The sequence below is a fragment of the Venturia canescens genome, chromosome 3, assembly GCF_019457755.1.
Source record: "Venturia canescens isolate UGA chromosome 3, ASM1945775v1, whole genome shotgun sequence".
Taxonomy (NCBI): Eukaryota; Metazoa; Arthropoda; class Insecta; order Hymenoptera; family Ichneumonidae; genus Venturia; species Venturia canescens.
Window position 1 is genome coordinate 22,427,817 of NC_057423.1, and position 19,354 is coordinate 22,447,170.

The window sequence follows — 19,354 nt, forward strand, 5'->3', positions numbered from 1 at the left end:
TATATGGAATGGAGTGCGTAACCGTGCACTAGTGTGTCGATTACAAATTTTATGATTTTCAGAGTGACCCACATGCCAAGCAGTGTTGCACTGAATGTGCCCACCGTATTAAAAAACGAATAGACTTTTCCCCAGGCTCGTTCAACTGACTCCTGGATGAATTTGTCGTTTATCCAGTGGGTTATTGTAATGCCCTGGTCAGCTGCGGCTCGACCTGTCGCACCACGAGCTAATGTGTTCAATACGGCATTGCGTTCGACTGGAAACATTATGCTGGTTCGCAGGTTGTCGAGATCGCGGGGTGAGTAGATTCCGCTCTCTGCGAGGTGTGCGGGGGTAATGAAGGTCCATGACGGTTGCGTCATAGCCGTGATTTCTTCCGGCGCTGCGGCCGGTGCCAATTGGGGTAGGGATTGGTACCAATTATTATTAATGCGGTACATAGGTGAAAGAAAAGAATTACGTTCGATTTGATGTCCCGTTTTTGTGATAATTCGAGTTCTGGGCATCATAAACAGAGATTCATTTCCTCTTTTGATAGGGAGTTCTTGATAACACTCTTCTGTTTTTCTGGTAGCTACATTGACCGGTACGCATTTCGCTATTCGGATTACCTCTCCCGCGATGTGCGCTATATAACCCGGTTCATTCATGTAGTGATATGCAAATTCGGCTGGTGCGAGAGATACGAAGCCTAACGTATTACGCAAGACTCGTTTTTCTATTTCGCACTCCTGCCTGATGACGTTATTATAAAGGCTAGTTATTGGGCCACCGAAGTGCTTTACGACGTATATGAATTTTGAGTTCATGTATGCGAAAATGTCCATGTTCATTACCGATATATGTTTGGTTGTGAAAACGTCGCCGTTTACTTGTTCGAGTATGAAAAGTTTGGGGTGTTCGGTTCTGATGAGTTTATAGCCACAGACGGAAGTTTGCCCTTTTATTGCCAATGCGAATGTTATGTCGGTAGAAGTGATCAAAAAGATTTCTTCTCCACTCGGGGAGCCTTTGGTATCTTTTATTCTTTCGGCTTTACCTTCATATATTATTTCGTAGTTTTTAAATCCGCAATGTTCGTTTGGTAAGGGGTCCCAATGGGTATAACCGCCTTCCCAGTCGAGGCATCTTCCCGACGTGTGTTTACAGCGATTACCCGATCGTAAAATAATTTCGTTCAGATCGAGGCTCACTTCGGCTGTGTATTCGTGAATACCTATATATATCTGGCCTGTGACGACTACGTTTTCCCAGGTACCGTAAGGGTCTGAGTATGACGTTCCTTGGCAAGACCCGTGTTTATCGACGCTACCTGCCATTGTAACTGCTCTAGGGTTGGTGGAGTTCATTGCTAAGTTACCAAACACGACATTGTACGCTTGATACGTATTTGATCTATGAATGCTAAGACATTCTTCCGAAGAAGTTTCTTTTATGAATTCTACTGTTCCGTATTCTACGTCTGAGCTATGTGAAAATGCACCACAATGCCTTACTGTTCTATGAATTTTTATTTTGCATTGTCGAACTTTAATTTGCGAGAACTGAACTCTCTGTAGAAGCTGAATTTTTGATGTTGTGATTATCGGTTTATGGATCGGAATATCGCATTCCTTGATGTCCAAGAGAGACAGTGTTGTTATGTTCATGGCCGGTGCTCCGCAATCGTATGCGATTAGGGCGTGACCCGCTTGCCATGAGGTAGTTAGAAGAGCGATGGTCAAAAACATCCTGAACGCGGTGTCCATGATCCTGAAAAGGTTCCGATTTTATGAGTCCTGAGCAGTTTCGAATGATTCTTAATGTGCTATTTTTGCTCTATCGCAATGAATGATTTTCCTCTTTTTATTTTCGAGTTCGATTTCGATATCATTCTGTTCTGGGAAGGTGCGTGTTATTAGATAAGGACCTTTATAGTTGTCATCGAATTTTCCGATCTCTGGATTCTTTACTAAATAAATTTTTTCGCCGACATTAAATTTTACTTGATGGATATTTCTATCGTAATAGGTTTTCGATTTTTGTTTTGCGGCTTCTAAATTGTTTCGCGCTAATTTTCGTACTTCTTGTAATTGAGTCGCGAGGTTTTTCACGTGATCATCGAACGTGATGAAATCGTCCATTTGTGTGAATTGAGATGGAAGACGAGGTTCTTTGCCAAAGACTAGACGGTATGGCGAGAATTTTGTGCCTTCGTGTATGGTCGCGTTGTATGAAAGTGTTGCTGGCTTAAGCCATTTATGCCAGTCTTTTTTGTTGGTATAGTGCTTCAGGTAATCTGTGAGTACCTGATGGCTTCGTTCAAGGGACCCGTTTGACTGTGGGTGAAAGGCTGTAGTTTTGATTTGTTTAATTTTGAAGATTTTTGTTAACTGTTTCATGACGCGGCCAATAAACGCTGCTCCTTGATCTGTCAAAATTATTTTTGGACAAGTGAAAACACATATGAATTCTGTTACCAGTGCGTCTGCGATTTCGTTTGCTGTCGCGCTCATGAGCGGAATTGCGAAGGAGAATTTCGAGAGATTATCTTGAATGGTGAGGATAAAACGATGACCTAGGGTTGATACCGGTGTTATCGGTCCGACTATGTCCATTGCGATCTTATCGAATACGTCAATCGGGGTGTCGGTAATGACCATAGGTTGTTTCGTTTTTGTTCGAACCAATTTTCTCCTTTGACAACTTTCGCATTGCCTGACGTAGTCTTCTACTTGTTTTTTTAGATTGTCCCAAAAATATCTTTGACGGATTCTATTATATGTCTTGGTGACGCCTTTGTGGCCTGCTACCGGGGAGTCGTGGCACTCTCTTATTATTTCTAATCTGTGCTCTTGAGGTGGAGATGTAATCTCGTCTTTACATATTTTTATCTGGATTTTTGAATGTGCGAAAATTTCGCGTATGAGATTTTTTATTTTGATCCAAATTGAAGGGTCGAAATTATTTCTTTTTTGAGAAATTGCTGCTGAATTCAACTTTAATTCTTCCATCTTGATTCTGAGATTTTTTAATGATTTTGTGAATTCGGCTGACCTGCGTTATTTTGATTTGGCGGTCCGCCCTGTCCGTAGACGTTCATGGGGTTCTGGTCTTCGTTGGACATTGTGAGTTTTATGACTTACGTTACGAAGATCTTGTAGTCGGGTGACACGTGCGGATGAACCTGTTGTTGAGTTGTGGTGATGATCCTGCTAGTGGTCTACCGCTGCTGGTGTTTTTGACCTGTTCTTCGATGATGCCGATGATTTATGGCTGTGTCCCTCCGATGGCTTGAAGTACTCGTACGTGTTGGAGGAGATTTCTGGAGTTCGTTGATACTTGCTGATGTTTATTTTCGATGTTGTCCTTCGGTGTGAATTCCGTTGACACCAATTTTTAATATAAAATTAAAAGTGGTGGGTTTTTGTTGTTGTTTTCCGATGCCACCAATTTGGAGGTAAAATTGAAGAATTGGTGTTTGCTGATTTTTGTTGTTTTCCGTTGCCACCAGTTTTTAATATAAAATTAAAAAATGGTGTTTTTTGTGTTTTTTCCGCTGCCACCAGTTTTTAATATAAAATTAAAAAATGGTGTTTTTGTTCTTTTTGGTTTCCGCTGCCACCAGTTTTTGATATAAAATTAAAAAATGGTGTTTTTTATGTTTTTTTCCGCTGCCACCAGTTTTTAATATAGTAATATGTTACGTCCCAGGAGGGAGGATTAGTTGGGGGCGCACAGTCGCCGATTTAGAGAAGCAGAGTGTACGTTGAGTACCTCTGCCAGTGAGTCTTCTTTGGGACTTGTGCGAGGCCCGAGAACATATACTATATTTTCAGGTATACGTGACCTTTTTATTGAGGTTGTGCCCGCGAATTGGAAGGATTTTCCAATTGTTGAGCGGTGTCGAAGGCTTCGCGAAATAAGTGTATGCGATGATATTTTGTTCACTACAAAATATATTGATGAATTTATTGATTGACTATTGCACTTATTTACACTTTGAAATTGAAATGTTTTTCTATGTACTTTTGAGTTAGCGATTATGACAGAGTTCTCCCAAGTGATTTGGATTAGAGAGGGAGAGTTCTCCGATCTTAATTGTTTCGAGGTTCGCTGCTAACTGACTAACAACTAAGATTCTTAGCCTAGTTAGAGTTCGAGAGGAGGATGTGTTTTTTGGGGGTAGGATGCTGTAGAGGGGGTTTGTTCTCTGTGGTTTTTTAGTTTGGATTGGGTAAAAAGTATCGTCTGATTTGATGATTGGATTTGAATATGGGGGAGACTTTTCCGGAGATATGATTGGAGGAAAAGTCGCCCGAGATTTCTTAGAATTAGGGAAAGTGTGTTGAGCGGAGTTCTGAGATGTGCACGTGTTGCACTTGAGATAAGAGCATCTGTTTTCGGGACTCGTGGGAAACGCGAGTTTCGGAACGCGTCTCTGGAATCTCGTGTGGATTTAGGAAATGTTGCATTGATAGTAAATTTATGGATAGGAAATCGGTCTTAGAGTGTTTATTTCTGGTTTTCCGTGCTCGTCTTGTAGGATTATTTATGGCGCCGGAACGTCGGGGAGAGTCTAGGGCACGCGTTGTGAGTGTTTAAAGAATGGACAGTTGAGGAAAAAAAATATGTGCGAGCGCCGAGTGTCTCGCAGGATGTATTTCTTATGGATCGTCTGGATACGCTCTGTGTTTAAACATATTCTTAGATAAGAACTATGTATCGACAAATGATGATAAAGGTTAGAAATATACTCGTGATAGCGTTTGAGTTGAAGAGAAAAAGTGAGGGGCGTTTAGCGTAATGCTAGGACGTAATAATGATATGGATTACTAGTAATAAATAACTCAAAATAATGATAAATGATACAAGAAGTCAGCGATGGCCTATTTATGAATTACATAAGAAGTTATGTTTTCAAAATGTAATGGACATATTAATAAATAAGCAATTCTGTTGGTCTTGACGCACTTCATAGTTTATCTTTTGTCCGGTTGAACCTTGGTGGCTACATGCAGAGTTTCAAAATTTTGTGCATCGACGTGGGTGTGTCAACTTTTATCTCTGGGTATGATAATACAAATGAAAAAGATTGCTTCAAAAAGTCCTTGGAAGCACGTTTTTTAATGAAATGAAAATTGCTAGCATTAGAATTCAATAAACATATGTGAAAATTGCGAATTCTGGTGGACTTGGTGAACATTGTATATATTTTTTTCTTTCTCCTTCTGTCAAATTTTAAGGAAAATCAATCAAAAAATTCGGTTCATTGAAATATCTTCATATTTTCTTTATTCACAATGATTTCATCAAAACTATTGAAAACAAAATTTATAAATGACGGGGGAAAATTCCACAATGATACAAAATATTGAAAAACCTTACGGAATATGATTTTAATCCCACAAAATTATGGACACGTTCGAAATGGTTGCAAAATTGAGGGTATCACTTCAAACATTCGAAGAATATCAAACTGTTATAAATTGTACAAAACTTAAAGGAAAACATTGGAGAACTTATTTTTAAATATCACAATAGAAACATTGGTTAACTTTAGAAAATCTTATTTAAGAATATTTTTTGTCGTTTAGAACTGCCATCGAAAAAAGATTTGATATCAAGTCGTAAAAATCCTCTCTCGGAGAAAAAAAATTTGGACAATTACATTGATGATCGCCCGTTTTCTTATTACACCACAAAAAATGTAGACAAAACTTCTTAAGTCACACAACGAAAATGATTTCGAACCGTAAGAAAAAATCAAATATATTACAATCCTACAGCATTCGTGTATAATACTCTTCACTAGTATACTGATTGTGCGGTATCAGTCTTTTTTCGACAAATCAGATGTTACAAGCCAAAATCATATCTCGGCCTCCAACCTGCTTTCCACTATGCTCTTGGGTTCCTAATTGACAAAACATATTAGAGTACAAGGAAAAAAATCGCCAAAGTCCAAGGATAAACCTGTGACGAAATATTTCCAGTACAATTTTGATGAAAAATAGGTCTTTTTTCGTGGAAACCAATGTTATAAGCATTAAATCGTAAATAATTCATAGAAATTAAAATTAAAATTATATAGTCGTCAAAACATAAATAAGGAACTTTCGAGAAAAAAGACGTGATATCAAACCATAAACTTCCCCTAGGGAAAAAAAGGTTGGGACAAGTACATTGATGGTGTCGTGTTTGCTGATAATTCCATCCATAAAAAAAACTTAGAAACCGATGCCTCTTTCTTCTTATTTGATTCGAACAGCTAAATCAATTGAAAAAAAATTCATCTTATTTACGTGCAGCATCAAAATTTATATCAATTCGAGGGCAAGTATTTTCTAATGAATTGAAAACAGTTACCACTTGAATTACGTGCAGCACTAAAATTTGTGATATCAATCGGTGGACAAGTATTTTATTAGTAACTCCAAAGTTCAACATTATGGAATTGTTCTAAGAAGCTTTTAAATCCAAAAATATCACATGCAAGCTAATCATTTCTTGCTCTATGGTGGCAGAGACTTATAAGAAAATCGATTCTTTTCAGACTTTCAGGAGCTTCTGATATTATTCACAATATTCGACGTCGACTGGATCGTTACAAATTATGTTTAAATATGAGTTAAAAGTACTTGTTCGGCCCATCACTTTCCATTAAAATTGTTTATTCAAATAAAAATCAGGGCTTTTCTAGAACTGATGGAGCACAAATATTCATGCAGAGGGAATTTAGAGAGTTATCTTCAAGTAATTTTCCCTCAAGTGCACTAATTTAATAAGAATGGAAACGAATTGTCCTGTACTATACAAGGGATGTTTTTGTGCATCGATAAATAAAAAACATTTTGCACATTAAATATGTTCAAGTTTCCAAAAATAAGTCCTCAGTTTGTATTGGAATGACGGCAATTTTTACTTCTCACTTCTTCCAGCGAACGAATTTCATTCGGTATAACTAACCTATACTATTATTAAGAACATTAAACTAATAATAAATCGCATTTCAATACATTTTTAACCGGATTCTGCTGTACAATTTCGTTTTTTTATGATTGATTTTTATTTCAATAAATAGTGTTGGGCCGGACAAGTACTTTTAACTCATATTTAAACATAATTTGTAACGATCCAGTCGACGTCGAATATTGTGAATAATATCAGAAGCTCCTGAAAGTCTGAAAAGAATCGATTTTCTTATAAGTCTCTGCCACCATAGAGCAAGAAATGATTAGCTTGCATGTGATATTTTTGGATTTAAAAGCTTCTTAGAACAATTCCATAATGTTGAACTTTGGAGTTACTAATAAAATACTTGTCCACCGGTTGATATCACAAATTTTAGTGCTGCACGTAATTTAAGTGGTAACTCTTTTCAATTCATTAGAAAATACTTGCCCTCGAATTGATATAATAAATTTTAATGCTGCACGTAAATAAGATGAATTTTTTTTCAATAGATTTAGCTGTTCGAATCAAATAAGAAGAAAGAGGCATCGGTTTCTAAGTTTTTTTTAAGGATGGAATTATCAGCAAACGAGGGACCATCAATGTACTTGTCCCAACCTTTTTTTCCCTAGGGTATATATTCAAGCTTCCAAAATAACTCTCCAGTTTCAATTCAATGATGTCAAATTTTACTTCCCACTTATTCTTCCAGCGAACGAATTCCATTAGGAATAAGAACTAACCTATACTATTATTAAGAACATTCAGCTAATATTGAATCGGTTCCATGACTGTAAATCACACGACAAAAAAACACCGACAAAATATCACCGACGAAAAATCACACTACAAAATATCACACGGACAGTATATCACCATTAAATTATTAAAGGTTTCAATTAAATTATTTTGGGTTTCAAACAAACCCAAACGGACAAACACATACAACCCTGCACAAACAAACACATACATCCCTACACAAACAATCCCAAACAAACAAACACATATATGCCTACATACACTAATAGAAACAAATAAACCCATACATCCTACACAAACAAACCCAAACAGACAAACGCATACATCCCTACACAAACAAACCAAAGCAGACAAACACATAAACCCCTTCCCAATTAAACCCAAACAGAGAATCACATACATCACCACACAAACAAACATTAATCTTCGATTAATTCGTGATATATTTGTCATTTGCCTCTATATACTATACCTAGGAAAAAAAAAGGTTGGGACAAGTACATTGATGGTCCCTCGTTTGCTGATAATTCCACCGATAAAAAAAACTTTAAACAAATTTCTTTTTAATTGTAAAAAAATTATTTCATAAAAAAAATACAGAACAATTCGAAAAAAATTTTACAAATCTTGAAAAAACATTATGTTAAAAAAAAAAACTAATCTGCATCTATTTTTTAAAGTGTCAAAAGAATCAAATAACAAGTAAAAAATAATAAACCGAAAAATCGCCCTTGAAATCATTTTGGAAACCGATGCCTCATTCTTCTTATTTGATTCGAACAGCTAAATCAATTGAAAAAAATTCCATCTAATTTACGTGCAACATTAAAATTTATTATTTCAATTCGAGACCAAGTATTTTCTAATGAATTGAAAAAAATTACCATTTGAATTACGTGCAGCACTAAAATTTATGATATCAATCGGTGGACAAGTATTTTATTAGTAACTCCAAATTTTGACATTATTGAATTGTTCTAAGAAGCTTTCAAATCCAAAAGAATCACATGCAAGCTAGTCATTTCTTACCCTATGGTGGCAGAGACTTATAAGAAAATCGATTCTTCTCAGACTTTCAGGATCCTCTGGTATTATTCACAAAATTCGACGTCGATTGGATCGATACAAATTATGTTTAAATATGTGTTAAAAGTACTTGTCCGGCCCATCACTTTCCGTTTAAATTGTTTATCCAAATAAAAGTCAGGGCTTGTCTAGAACTGATGGATCACAAGTATTCATGCAGAGGGAATTGAGAGAATTATCTTCAAGTAATTTTTACTTAATTGCACTAATTTAATAAAAAACGGAAACAAATTATTCTGCATCGATAAATGAAAAAAATTGTACATAATGTATATGTTCAAGCTTCCAAAATAACTCTGCAGTTTACATTCGATGACGGCAATTTTTACTTCCCACTTATTCTTCCAGCGAACGAGTTCCATTCGGAATAAGAACTAACCTATACTATTATTAAGAACATTAAATTAATAATGAATCGCATTTCAACAAACTTTTAACGAGATTCTGCCGTGCCATTTCGTTTTTTTATGATTGATTCTTTATTGAATGAATAGTGATGGGCCGGACAAGTACTTTTAACACATATTTAAACATAATTTATATCGATCCAATCGACGTCGAATTTTGTGAATAATACCAGAGGATCCTGAAAGTCTGAGAAGAATCGATTTTCTTATAAGTCTCTGCCACCATAGAGTAAGAAATGACTAGCTTGCATGTGATTCTTTTGGATTTGAAAGCTTCTTAGAACAATTCAATAATGTCAAAATTTGGAGTTACTAATAAAATACTTGTCCACCGATTGATATCATAAATTTTAGTGCTGCACGTAATTCAAATGGTAATTTTTTTCAATTCATTAGAAAATACTTGGTCTCGAATTGATATAATAAATTTTAATGTTGCACGTAAATTAGATGGAATTTTTTTCAATTGATTTAGCTGTTCGAATCAAATAAGAAGAATGAGGCATCGGTTTCCAAAATGATTTCAAGGGCGATTTTTCGGTTTATTATTTTTTACTTGTTATTTGATTCTTTTGACACTTTAAAAAATAGATGCAGATTAGTTTTTTTTTAATATAACGTTTTTTCAAGATTTGTAAAATTTTTTTCGAATTGTTCTGTATTTTTTTTTATGAAATAATTTTTTTACAATTAAAAAAAAAAATTTGTTTAAAGTTTTTTTTATGGGTGAAATTATCAGCAAACGAGGGACCATCAATGTACTTGTCCCAACCTTTTTTTTCCCTAGGGTTAATTAGAGTCCGCACACAACAGCACTTTGGGGATCATAACCTCACTTGTCAAAATGACGTTCAGTACCAAGGAGACTATAGGGAAGAAGTCCAATCTCGGCAATCGGGCACGTCCGTAAAAGTATCGGGAAAGAGGGTTCCTCTCGAGCGGCGCTGTTGCAGGTAGTGTACGGGTTAACGCATGCGCATTATGTGCGCGTTATATACGCGCATGCGTTGCTGCCAGCTGACACTGTTGATAGTTTTTGTGGGTCTAACCTATCTTTGTAAAATGGAATACACTGACACAGTAGCTATTGCTGTTAAAATAAATTAACATATTGCAGTTAATTTTTATATGAATGAATAAAAAAAAACATAATTAAACAAAATCAATTGATTTTTTTTAAATTTCTGCTATAGTCAGAACAATAACTATCTATGATGAAAAAAAAATAAAACAAAGGAGGATTTGAACCGTGGACTCCACGAGTATCAGCCCGTCATTGAACCATTACACCACGTAAGCTAATGATATCCTAAACGGCAGAAAATGCTACTGGCTCATCCGGGCCGCTTGATATTTTAAGGTTTTATGAAACAGTAACTATGGTCACAAAAGCTATAGTTATCAATATAATTTTAAAATATTCATAAATATCATGCAAAAAAAAATTTGTGACAAAAAATTTCTTTCGACATGAGTATGTGAACCGGCAATTTCCCGGATGCTATGGTTTTCTTAGCAGCGCGACATACGAGGGGAGATAAGCTGATACTTGGAATGTGTAAAGCACAGGGTTTTACGTTGCTGGAGAATATTATTACAATATATATTAGTATTTTCGATTACGAGCACTCATAATCGTTGATTCAACAATTTTTGACAGGCGCGAAAGCTCTTTAAATCCACGATTCCGCCGCCATGGCGGTCAGTTTCACCAACGACATTGATTTTATTACTATATATATCCGTACACAAACGACAATGCGACGCGAGTGGTCGTTCCTCGAACCCGGGTTCCCGACATTTTCACGGACGTTTTTCTAACAGGCGCCCAATACGGAGATTGGACTCCTTCCCTATAGTCTCCTTGTTCAGTACGAAAACAAGTCTCGGGTGGTTTCGGATGTGCGTATCGATGTATTGATATCATATAACCTATTTACAAATGATATATGATAAACTTATTTTCAGTCAAACGAATTAATGAAATATTAAAAAGTTTCGTCGACATGCACCGCGTATTTTTTTATTTTATTCTTTTTCACACACAGATCACAGACTACATTTACGCGACTGCTTTTATACTGGTTTAGTTTAGCATTCCACAGGTTTTAGTACTATGCACTTCGTTAGATGACGAAAGTTTTTTTTATTTAGCCCACACGCATTTTATAATGTCAAAACTCCGTTTGTTTATACGATGATCGAAAACTGACGCGTGATTTATATATATATATTAGAGTGGCCCTTAATATGGGTAAAAAAAAAAATTGATCGCGCCGCCCCCCAAAACGGTTCCAAATGATAAAAAAAAAATGTCCGGTAAGAGGAAGACGTGCCTGTAAGCATGAACTTGGTTTTAAATATCAATTTTTCTGCATGATTTAGTAATTTTTAAAAATGTTGTATTTCAGTGAAAAATGGTCACATCGAGGTCTAAAAAACGCATTTTGAAGCTTCAAGTTTCCAATTTCAAGATCTTATGACGAAAAAAATGCAGAGCTACATGTTGTGCGCAATTTTGAGAAAAAGTGCGAGAAAAAAACAGCAAATTTTTATGCTTTTTTATCAATTCCATAAGCGTAGATTTATTTTTTTCAACTAAGCCATGGTATGGACCGGATAGCTGGTTTATTAGGCTTCAATTTTCTTTTTTTAAAACTTGGGTAGGACCATTTTTTGCTGAGATGTTGAACTTTGAATGAAAAACTCTTTTGTCTTTGATCGACGATATCTCAGCAACCAATGGTCGCACAGGAAATTCAAGGGCAGTTCTGAAAATTGGAATGATGTCCTACAAGGTTCCGTTGCAATCTTGAAGATCCATTTTTTATTCTATCCTTGTCGTGAATTTAAAAAAGTAGGAAAAAAAAGGTAATTTATGGTTTTTCAGAAGCTCTCAATGTTGGAAGCCTTAACAATCAATTTTCATCAAAAACTTTCGGAATTTTTTTTTTGTATATTTCAACGTTATTTAGGGGAAAAATGTAGAAAAAACTTGGAAATTTTTCATTTTTCATTTTTGTCATGATCATGACTCGTTTAACGTAAAAAACGTGACCCTCAAATTTGATTAATGTTTGATCGGTTGCAACGAAGAAACGATTGGTTAGATCGAAATGTAACTTCGGCAGGGTTTTTGGGGGTATATTCAGCTGTAAATGGCATACTCAACATCAGTCATTTCATGATTATTTGAAATTTGGCTATTGACTTTCTGAAAAACCATAAAATACATTTTTTCCTATTTTTTTAAATTCACGACAAGGATGGAATAAAAAATGGATCTTCAAGATTGCAACGGAACCTTGTAGGACATCATTCCAATTTTCAGAACTGCCCTTGAATTTCCTGTGCGACCATTGGTTGCTGAGATATCGTCGATCAAAGACAAAAGAGTTTTTCATTCAAAGTTCAACATCTCAGCAAAAAATGGTCCTACCCAAGTTTTAAAAAAAGAAAATTGAAGCCTAATAAACCAGCTATCCGGTCCATACCATGGCTTAGTTGAAAAAAATAAATCTACGCTTATGGAATTGATAAAAAAGCATAAAAATTTGCTGTTTTTTTCTCGCACTTTTTCTCAAAATTGCGCACAACATGTAGCTCTGCATTTTTTTCGTCATAAGATCTTGAAATTGGAAACTTGAAGCTTCAAAATGCGTTTTTTTAGACCTCGATGTGACCATTTTTCACTGAAATACAACATTTTTAAAAATTACTAAATCATGCAGAAAAATTGATATTTAAAACCAAGTTCATGCTTACAGGCACGTCTTCCTCTTACCGGACATAGCTACGGCTTTGCGTAGATTTTTTTTTTATCATTTGGAACCGTTTTGGGGGGCGGCGCGATCAATTTTTTTTTTCACCCATATTAAGGGCCACCCTAATATATATATAATATAATATCCATGGAGTCTGAGCGCGGTCGGGGTACGACTCAAAAGTTAGAAGGCCTAAAATGGCGAACAGGCATTCTATATAACGCATATATAGATATACAGAATGCCTGTTCGCTATTTTAGGCCTTCTAACACTTGAGCCTCACCCGCGGTCGGCCTAGCAGCTGGAGGAGCCGACATCGTTGAGCCAATCAGAATGCGTAGAGGCAACAACTCTACTACCACTAACTACGTCAAAACGCGTATACGTATACGTCGAACTCGTGATGTGTCAGTAACTTTTGCATAATCTTGAGCCCGTGCAAAGTTTTTTCTCAGCAATTACGCCACCGATCGTGTTGATTTTGGGCGCAATCGAAAGAGAATTTCTTAATTAGCTGAAAGTTCAATTTTCAAAGCCTCAGATGACTCATAACTTCGGTAATTTAAAAAAATCACTTGCCAATTTTACCCCCACCACGGCGAATCGTTTTATTCAAAGAAAGTATACTCGGCGAGAGCCTCGGGCCAGCAGACGACAGGGCTGTCAATGTACTTGTCCCGAGACTCTACCGAGTTTCTTGATTGATGGGATATTTTGTCAGTTATTTTTGGTCTTGCGAGATTTTGTGTGCATGATCTTTTGACATACATCCCCGCACAAATAATCCCAAACAGACAAATACATACATCCCTACACAAACAATCCCAAACAGACAAACACATATATCCCTACATAAACTAACTGAAACAGATAAATACATACATGTCTACACAAACAAATCCAAACAGACAAATACTCTACATCCCTACTCAAACAATCCCAAATAGACAAACACATACATACCTATACACAAACAAACTTAAACAGAAAATCACATGCATCACCACACAAACAAATATTAAGCTTCGATTAATCCGTGATATAGTCGTGATTTGCCTCCATATACTATATCGATGCGATATTTTGTCACAATTATTTGTGGTCTTGTGAGATTTTGTATGCGTCATCTTTTGACGTGTGATATTTTGTGTGCGTGATCTTTTGACGTGTGATATTTTGTTGTGGTGATATATTGTCTGTGATATTTTTTCGTGTGATATTTTGACTATGATATTTAGACGTGCTACCAATGAATAGCATTTCAACAAATTTTTGACCAGATTCTGCCGTACAATTTCGTTTTTTATGATTGATTTTTTATTGAATGAATAGTGATGGGCCGGACAAGTACTTTTAACTCATATTTAAACATAATTTGTATCGATCCAATCGACGTCGAATATTGTGAATAATATCAGAAGCTCCTGAAAGTCTGAAAAGAATCGATCTTCTTATAAGTCTCTGCCACCATAGAGTAAGAAATGGCTAGCTTGCATATGATTTTTTTGGATTTAAAAGCTTCTAAGAACAATTCCATAATGTTGAAATTAGGAGTTACTCATAATTTACTTGTCCTTCGATTGATATCATAAATTTTAGTGCTGCACGTAACTCAAGTGGTAACTTTTTTCAATTCATTAGAAAATACTTGGCCTCGAATTGATATAATAAATTTTAATGCTGCACGTAAATGAGATGGAATTTTTTTCAATTGATTTAGCTGTTCGAATCAAATAAGAAGAATGAAGTGTTTTTTTATGGATGGAATTATCAGCAAACACGATACCATCAATGTACTTGTCCCAATCTTTTTTTCCCTGGGGGAAGTTTATGGTTTGATATCACGTCTTTTTTCTCGAAAGTTCCTTATTTGTGATTTGATGACTATATAATTTTAATCTAAATTTCTATGAATTATTTACGATTTACTGCTTATAACGTTGGTTTCTACGAAAAAAAGACCTATTTTTCGTCGAAATTGTACTGGAAATATTTCGTCACAGATCTGTTCTTGGACTTTGGCGATTTTTCCCCTTGTCTTCTAATATGTTTTTTCCATTGGGAACTCAAGAGCATGTAGCAATGCGTGTTGCGGGCTGAGATATGATTTCCGGTTTATAACGTTAGAAAAAAAAAAGGAAAAGAGGAAAGACAGATCAATTTCAAGACACAACAAATCCAACAGAATTGGCCATTTTTAAATGTCGCTTATGCATTCTGAATCTAGACGTTTTCGTGTCATCCAAAACATGCCCCCGATGAAATATATTTCCATAGTTTGCAAGTGGCCGCTGAGATCCAATTATTTACAGTTTGATAGTTGCAGAAAAAAGGCACCTGGAAACATTTATTATGTCAGAACTCAATGAAGCAAAAAAAACTGAGCGTACTTAATTCAACGGAGCAACGGAAATCAAAGACGTTTAAGGTACCTGCATTGGTTGTGGAGGAAAACAATTTCATTTCAGGATAATTTAGAAATAAATTTAGAAATTCAGAAATTTAGCATCGAATTTAGAGAAAGGAAAATTAAGTTAAATAGTAAAGATGAAAACTTTTGTGATGAATTTTTGAAATTACATGTTACGGTTTGAGTAAAAAATTAAAATGATTGGCACACATGCTGCGACACAAAAATATCAAAGTTTGAAGGTATTCGCTCCATACCGCAGTAATACAAACTTCAATACTATTTGAAAAGAAACACTTTAAAACTTGCTGAATCAATTTCCATTACACATTACCATAATCAAAGATAGAAGGTGATACTTAGCATATCAAGAGACTCGGTAGAGTCTCGGGACAAGTACATTGACAGCCCTGTCGTCTGCTGGCCTGAGCTCGCCGAGACTATCATTATCTCTGAATAAAACGATTCGTGGTAATGGGGGTAAAATCGAAATGTTATTTTGTACAATAATGAAACTCAGGAGTCATTTCGCAACTTGAAAATTGAAGTTTAAGCCAATTAATAAATTCTCTTTCGATTGCGCCCAAAATCAGTATGATCGGTGGCGTAGTTACTAAGAAAAAACTTTCCACGGGCTCAAGATTATACAAAAAGTACCAACACATTTACAGAGTTGACGCGTCTGTATATGGGTTTAGACCGATACATACAAGGGCCTCTTGATGCCCATCGCAACAAATCACCGGTGAGAATATATCCGTCTCGACCAATCGCCGATGAAAGAATTTCTGCTAGTCCTCAATATTTTCTTGTATACCGTCTGTTATCGTCTGTTAGGCCCGCTACACACGGTCAATAATATGCACAGTAATAAAAATACACAATAAGTTTGTATGGCGTGTAGTGCGCCATAAATTTAAGATAGCTCAAACTTCTGTTCAATGATTGCGCAATGTTTCAATACTACATCTTCACGTTCAATAATATTGTGCAATCTCTTATATTGCGCAATATTATTGACCGTGTGTAGCAGGCCTTATGTTATTATAAAGTGATTGCGATCGTGGTGCAAGATTTGCAAATTTCGTTTAAATAAATAAGACATTATTGGAAATAGCGGTGGATATAATTTATTTTTTTCATAAAAGAAGTTTCAATAAGTTTCGAGCCCAGTTCACGACAATAATACATATAATAAATAAAACCTCAAAAGTGGATTAATTGATCTCATACAGTGTACTGAGAGTGAGTAAAATGTTGAGAAGTAAAAAAGTGAAGAATGTGTTGTGAATTAAGAATTATCTGTTCTACTTCGATATCATTAAAACACGGTACAGTGATATCAAATCGAAACAATGACGTCAACACGAATGAGGTTAACCAAGCAACATTGTGATACATGCTTCTAGGAAAATTACAACAAATTCAAAAATGTAGTTTTTGTGACATGAGAAGGACAGGCCTAATAATGTAGGTTATATATACGAGTTCCCTTTGACAGCTGTGTGGTAACGAACCGGCCGGGGTTTGACGTTACGAAGTGCGGGACAAATGTAACAAACGTTCGCATATAGTTAGTGAATAATATATCTAAGGCAAATTATTTATTATAATTATGAGGCAAATTAGTTATTAAATTAGTAATTAATCAAAAACAGGTCTGGAAGTTGTAAGGAAAAATGTTCGTCAACCTATTGTTACGTCCTGAAGGGACGAACGTAATTGGGAAATTTACTTAGTTTTCGCTGCCACCAACCTACACAGAGTGTAGGATTTTTGAAATGTGAAATATTTAGTAGATATTTTGTTTGGTCTAAACGAAATTAAAATAATTGGATAATTATGGGAATAACCGAAATATTGCAATATTGAAGTGATTAAGTAATCGAAATTATTTAAGAGATAACGAAAGGGTGCCTATATGGTCCCGTACGGGCCCCGAAGCAGGAGATTGGGTCGCTCAAATAATTATTAACCGGCAAATCAGATTTATTGACATGAAAATAGAAGGTTGGACGAGAACAGAAATAGTTGTGAAAAGTATGCGAAAAGGAAAGATACAAAAGGTTTACATCACACGAACGGGAACAATTCTCCCATTCCGCCCCGCACACAATAACCGCGCCTTCGTTTGACGCGCGGTTCACACACACGCACAGAATTAACTTGGTTTTATGAAGAATAACAAATTGAGAAATAAACTTAACAAAAGGGTGCACGCAAAAGTCTGCAAGACTCGGCAAAAGAACGTCCGTGAGGCAAGGGGCAGTGTGTTGCTCACTTCGCGTTTGTTATCGAAGGTTAGGCTTACGTCTCTATGCAGTTTCACCGATCTTTCAGGATTTACTAAACCGCCGCGAGTTGCTAACCTACGGAGTTATCCCGAGGGACGACCGAGTGTCGGTTAAGAATCAAACGGAACTAATGTACAAAAATCCTCGCCACGGCGACGAGAGCTCGAAAGCGATCGTCGTGACGGGGTTTTCAGTATCTCAGCACTTTAGTCGTTCCCATGGATAGGTCCCTCGAACTCGCGATCAGGCGATGCTGATCGGGCGGATTCCGAGGGCTTCCGGCCAGCGGCGACGCGAGGCAACGCACATAGGTCGCACTCAAGGACGCTCCGTTGTCAAGTCGCGCAGTTGTCGGAGAAGGCCGTCGTCACGAACCGCGTATATTGAAATCACACGCGGGACGTGACACTATAACGTCAAATTTACTTTTTCCGATCTGAAATATTATGGTTGATAATTAATAAAACAAGAACACACTCAACTGTTAGTGTATAATGTGAGAAACTCCAATCGAATAAATGTTTTCTAATTTATTTCTGGTGTCATCATTAATTTTGAATATTCCCATATTTTGCTTCGTATTGAGTTCGGCTCTGCTCTTTCCGATCCTTGTTTTGACTCCATCGGTTTGCAGCGGATCGATACATATTATCAATTGGTTGCCTAATATGTGTCCTATGATTTTCTACTATTCCTTCATGCTGATTGTGGTAACGTGATTCAGGAGGTTTCCAACTATGATCATCAATCGCACATTTTGTACATCAGATTCTCGAAACAGTTTCTGATTTTGATATAAGTAGTTATTCTTTTTCCACCTGGTCTGTCGAGTAATAAACTTTGAAACTTGTTTCAAAAAGTCTTTGGATGTTTTTTTTGCTGATAATATGAAAAGTTCAGTCTTTGGAATGGGGTACGCTAACACAAATTTTGACAACAATACTTATGAAATGATGTGTATGATGAGTATTCCTATTCTGCAAACTACAAATGTGGAACTATTGGTGAAAACATTCATTACGATAAGTCTACAGTTGCTCAGTTTTGGATGCGATTAAGTATAATTCCTGCCAACATCATGGAAACCTACAGAATTTCTTAATGTTATGTGCGCTATGTGATTTTAATGTAGCATCATGACTTCTAACAACTTTTCACTTTAATACTATAGATTTGGATCATTGAAATACGGCAAAAATCTGCAAACTATAAAATTTATATTCTGTGCCATTCATTTTACTTTTTGACTCTCACCATAACGTAAAAATGAAGTGAAAAACTCATTACAAAAGTCCTCAGTTGCTCATTTATGGATGGATTTGAGATTGCTGTCTTCCAAACTCACTGCGCAGATACATTGAATCGCAGCAGATACCTGCGAACTTTGAAATTTCTGTGGATAAATATGTGCTATGTATCACCCCCTATCTTTGATTATGGTAATATGTAATGGAACTTGGTTGAGCAAGTTTTAAAGTGTTTTTTTTCAATAGTATTGAAGTTTGTATTACTGCGGTATAGAGCGAATACCTTCAAACTTTCATATTTTTGTGTCGGAGCATGTGTGCCAATCATTTCAATTTTTTACTCCAACCGTAACATGTAATCTCAAAAATTCAACACAAACGTTTTCAGCTTTTATAAATATCTAATTTTTCCTTTTTCTATGCTATTGTAAGTTTTGAAATTTCTAAATT

The 19,354-nt window shown here is 36.0% G+C and overlaps 1 protein-coding gene across 10 annotated transcripts in view; it reads left to right on the forward strand.

Annotated features, from left to right (window-relative positions):
• LOC122407486 (estradiol 17-beta-dehydrogenase 11-like) overlaps window positions 1–19,354 on the forward strand; it is a 574,026-nt gene that overhangs the window by 158,005 nt on the left and 396,667 nt on the right. The window lies entirely within an intron of this gene.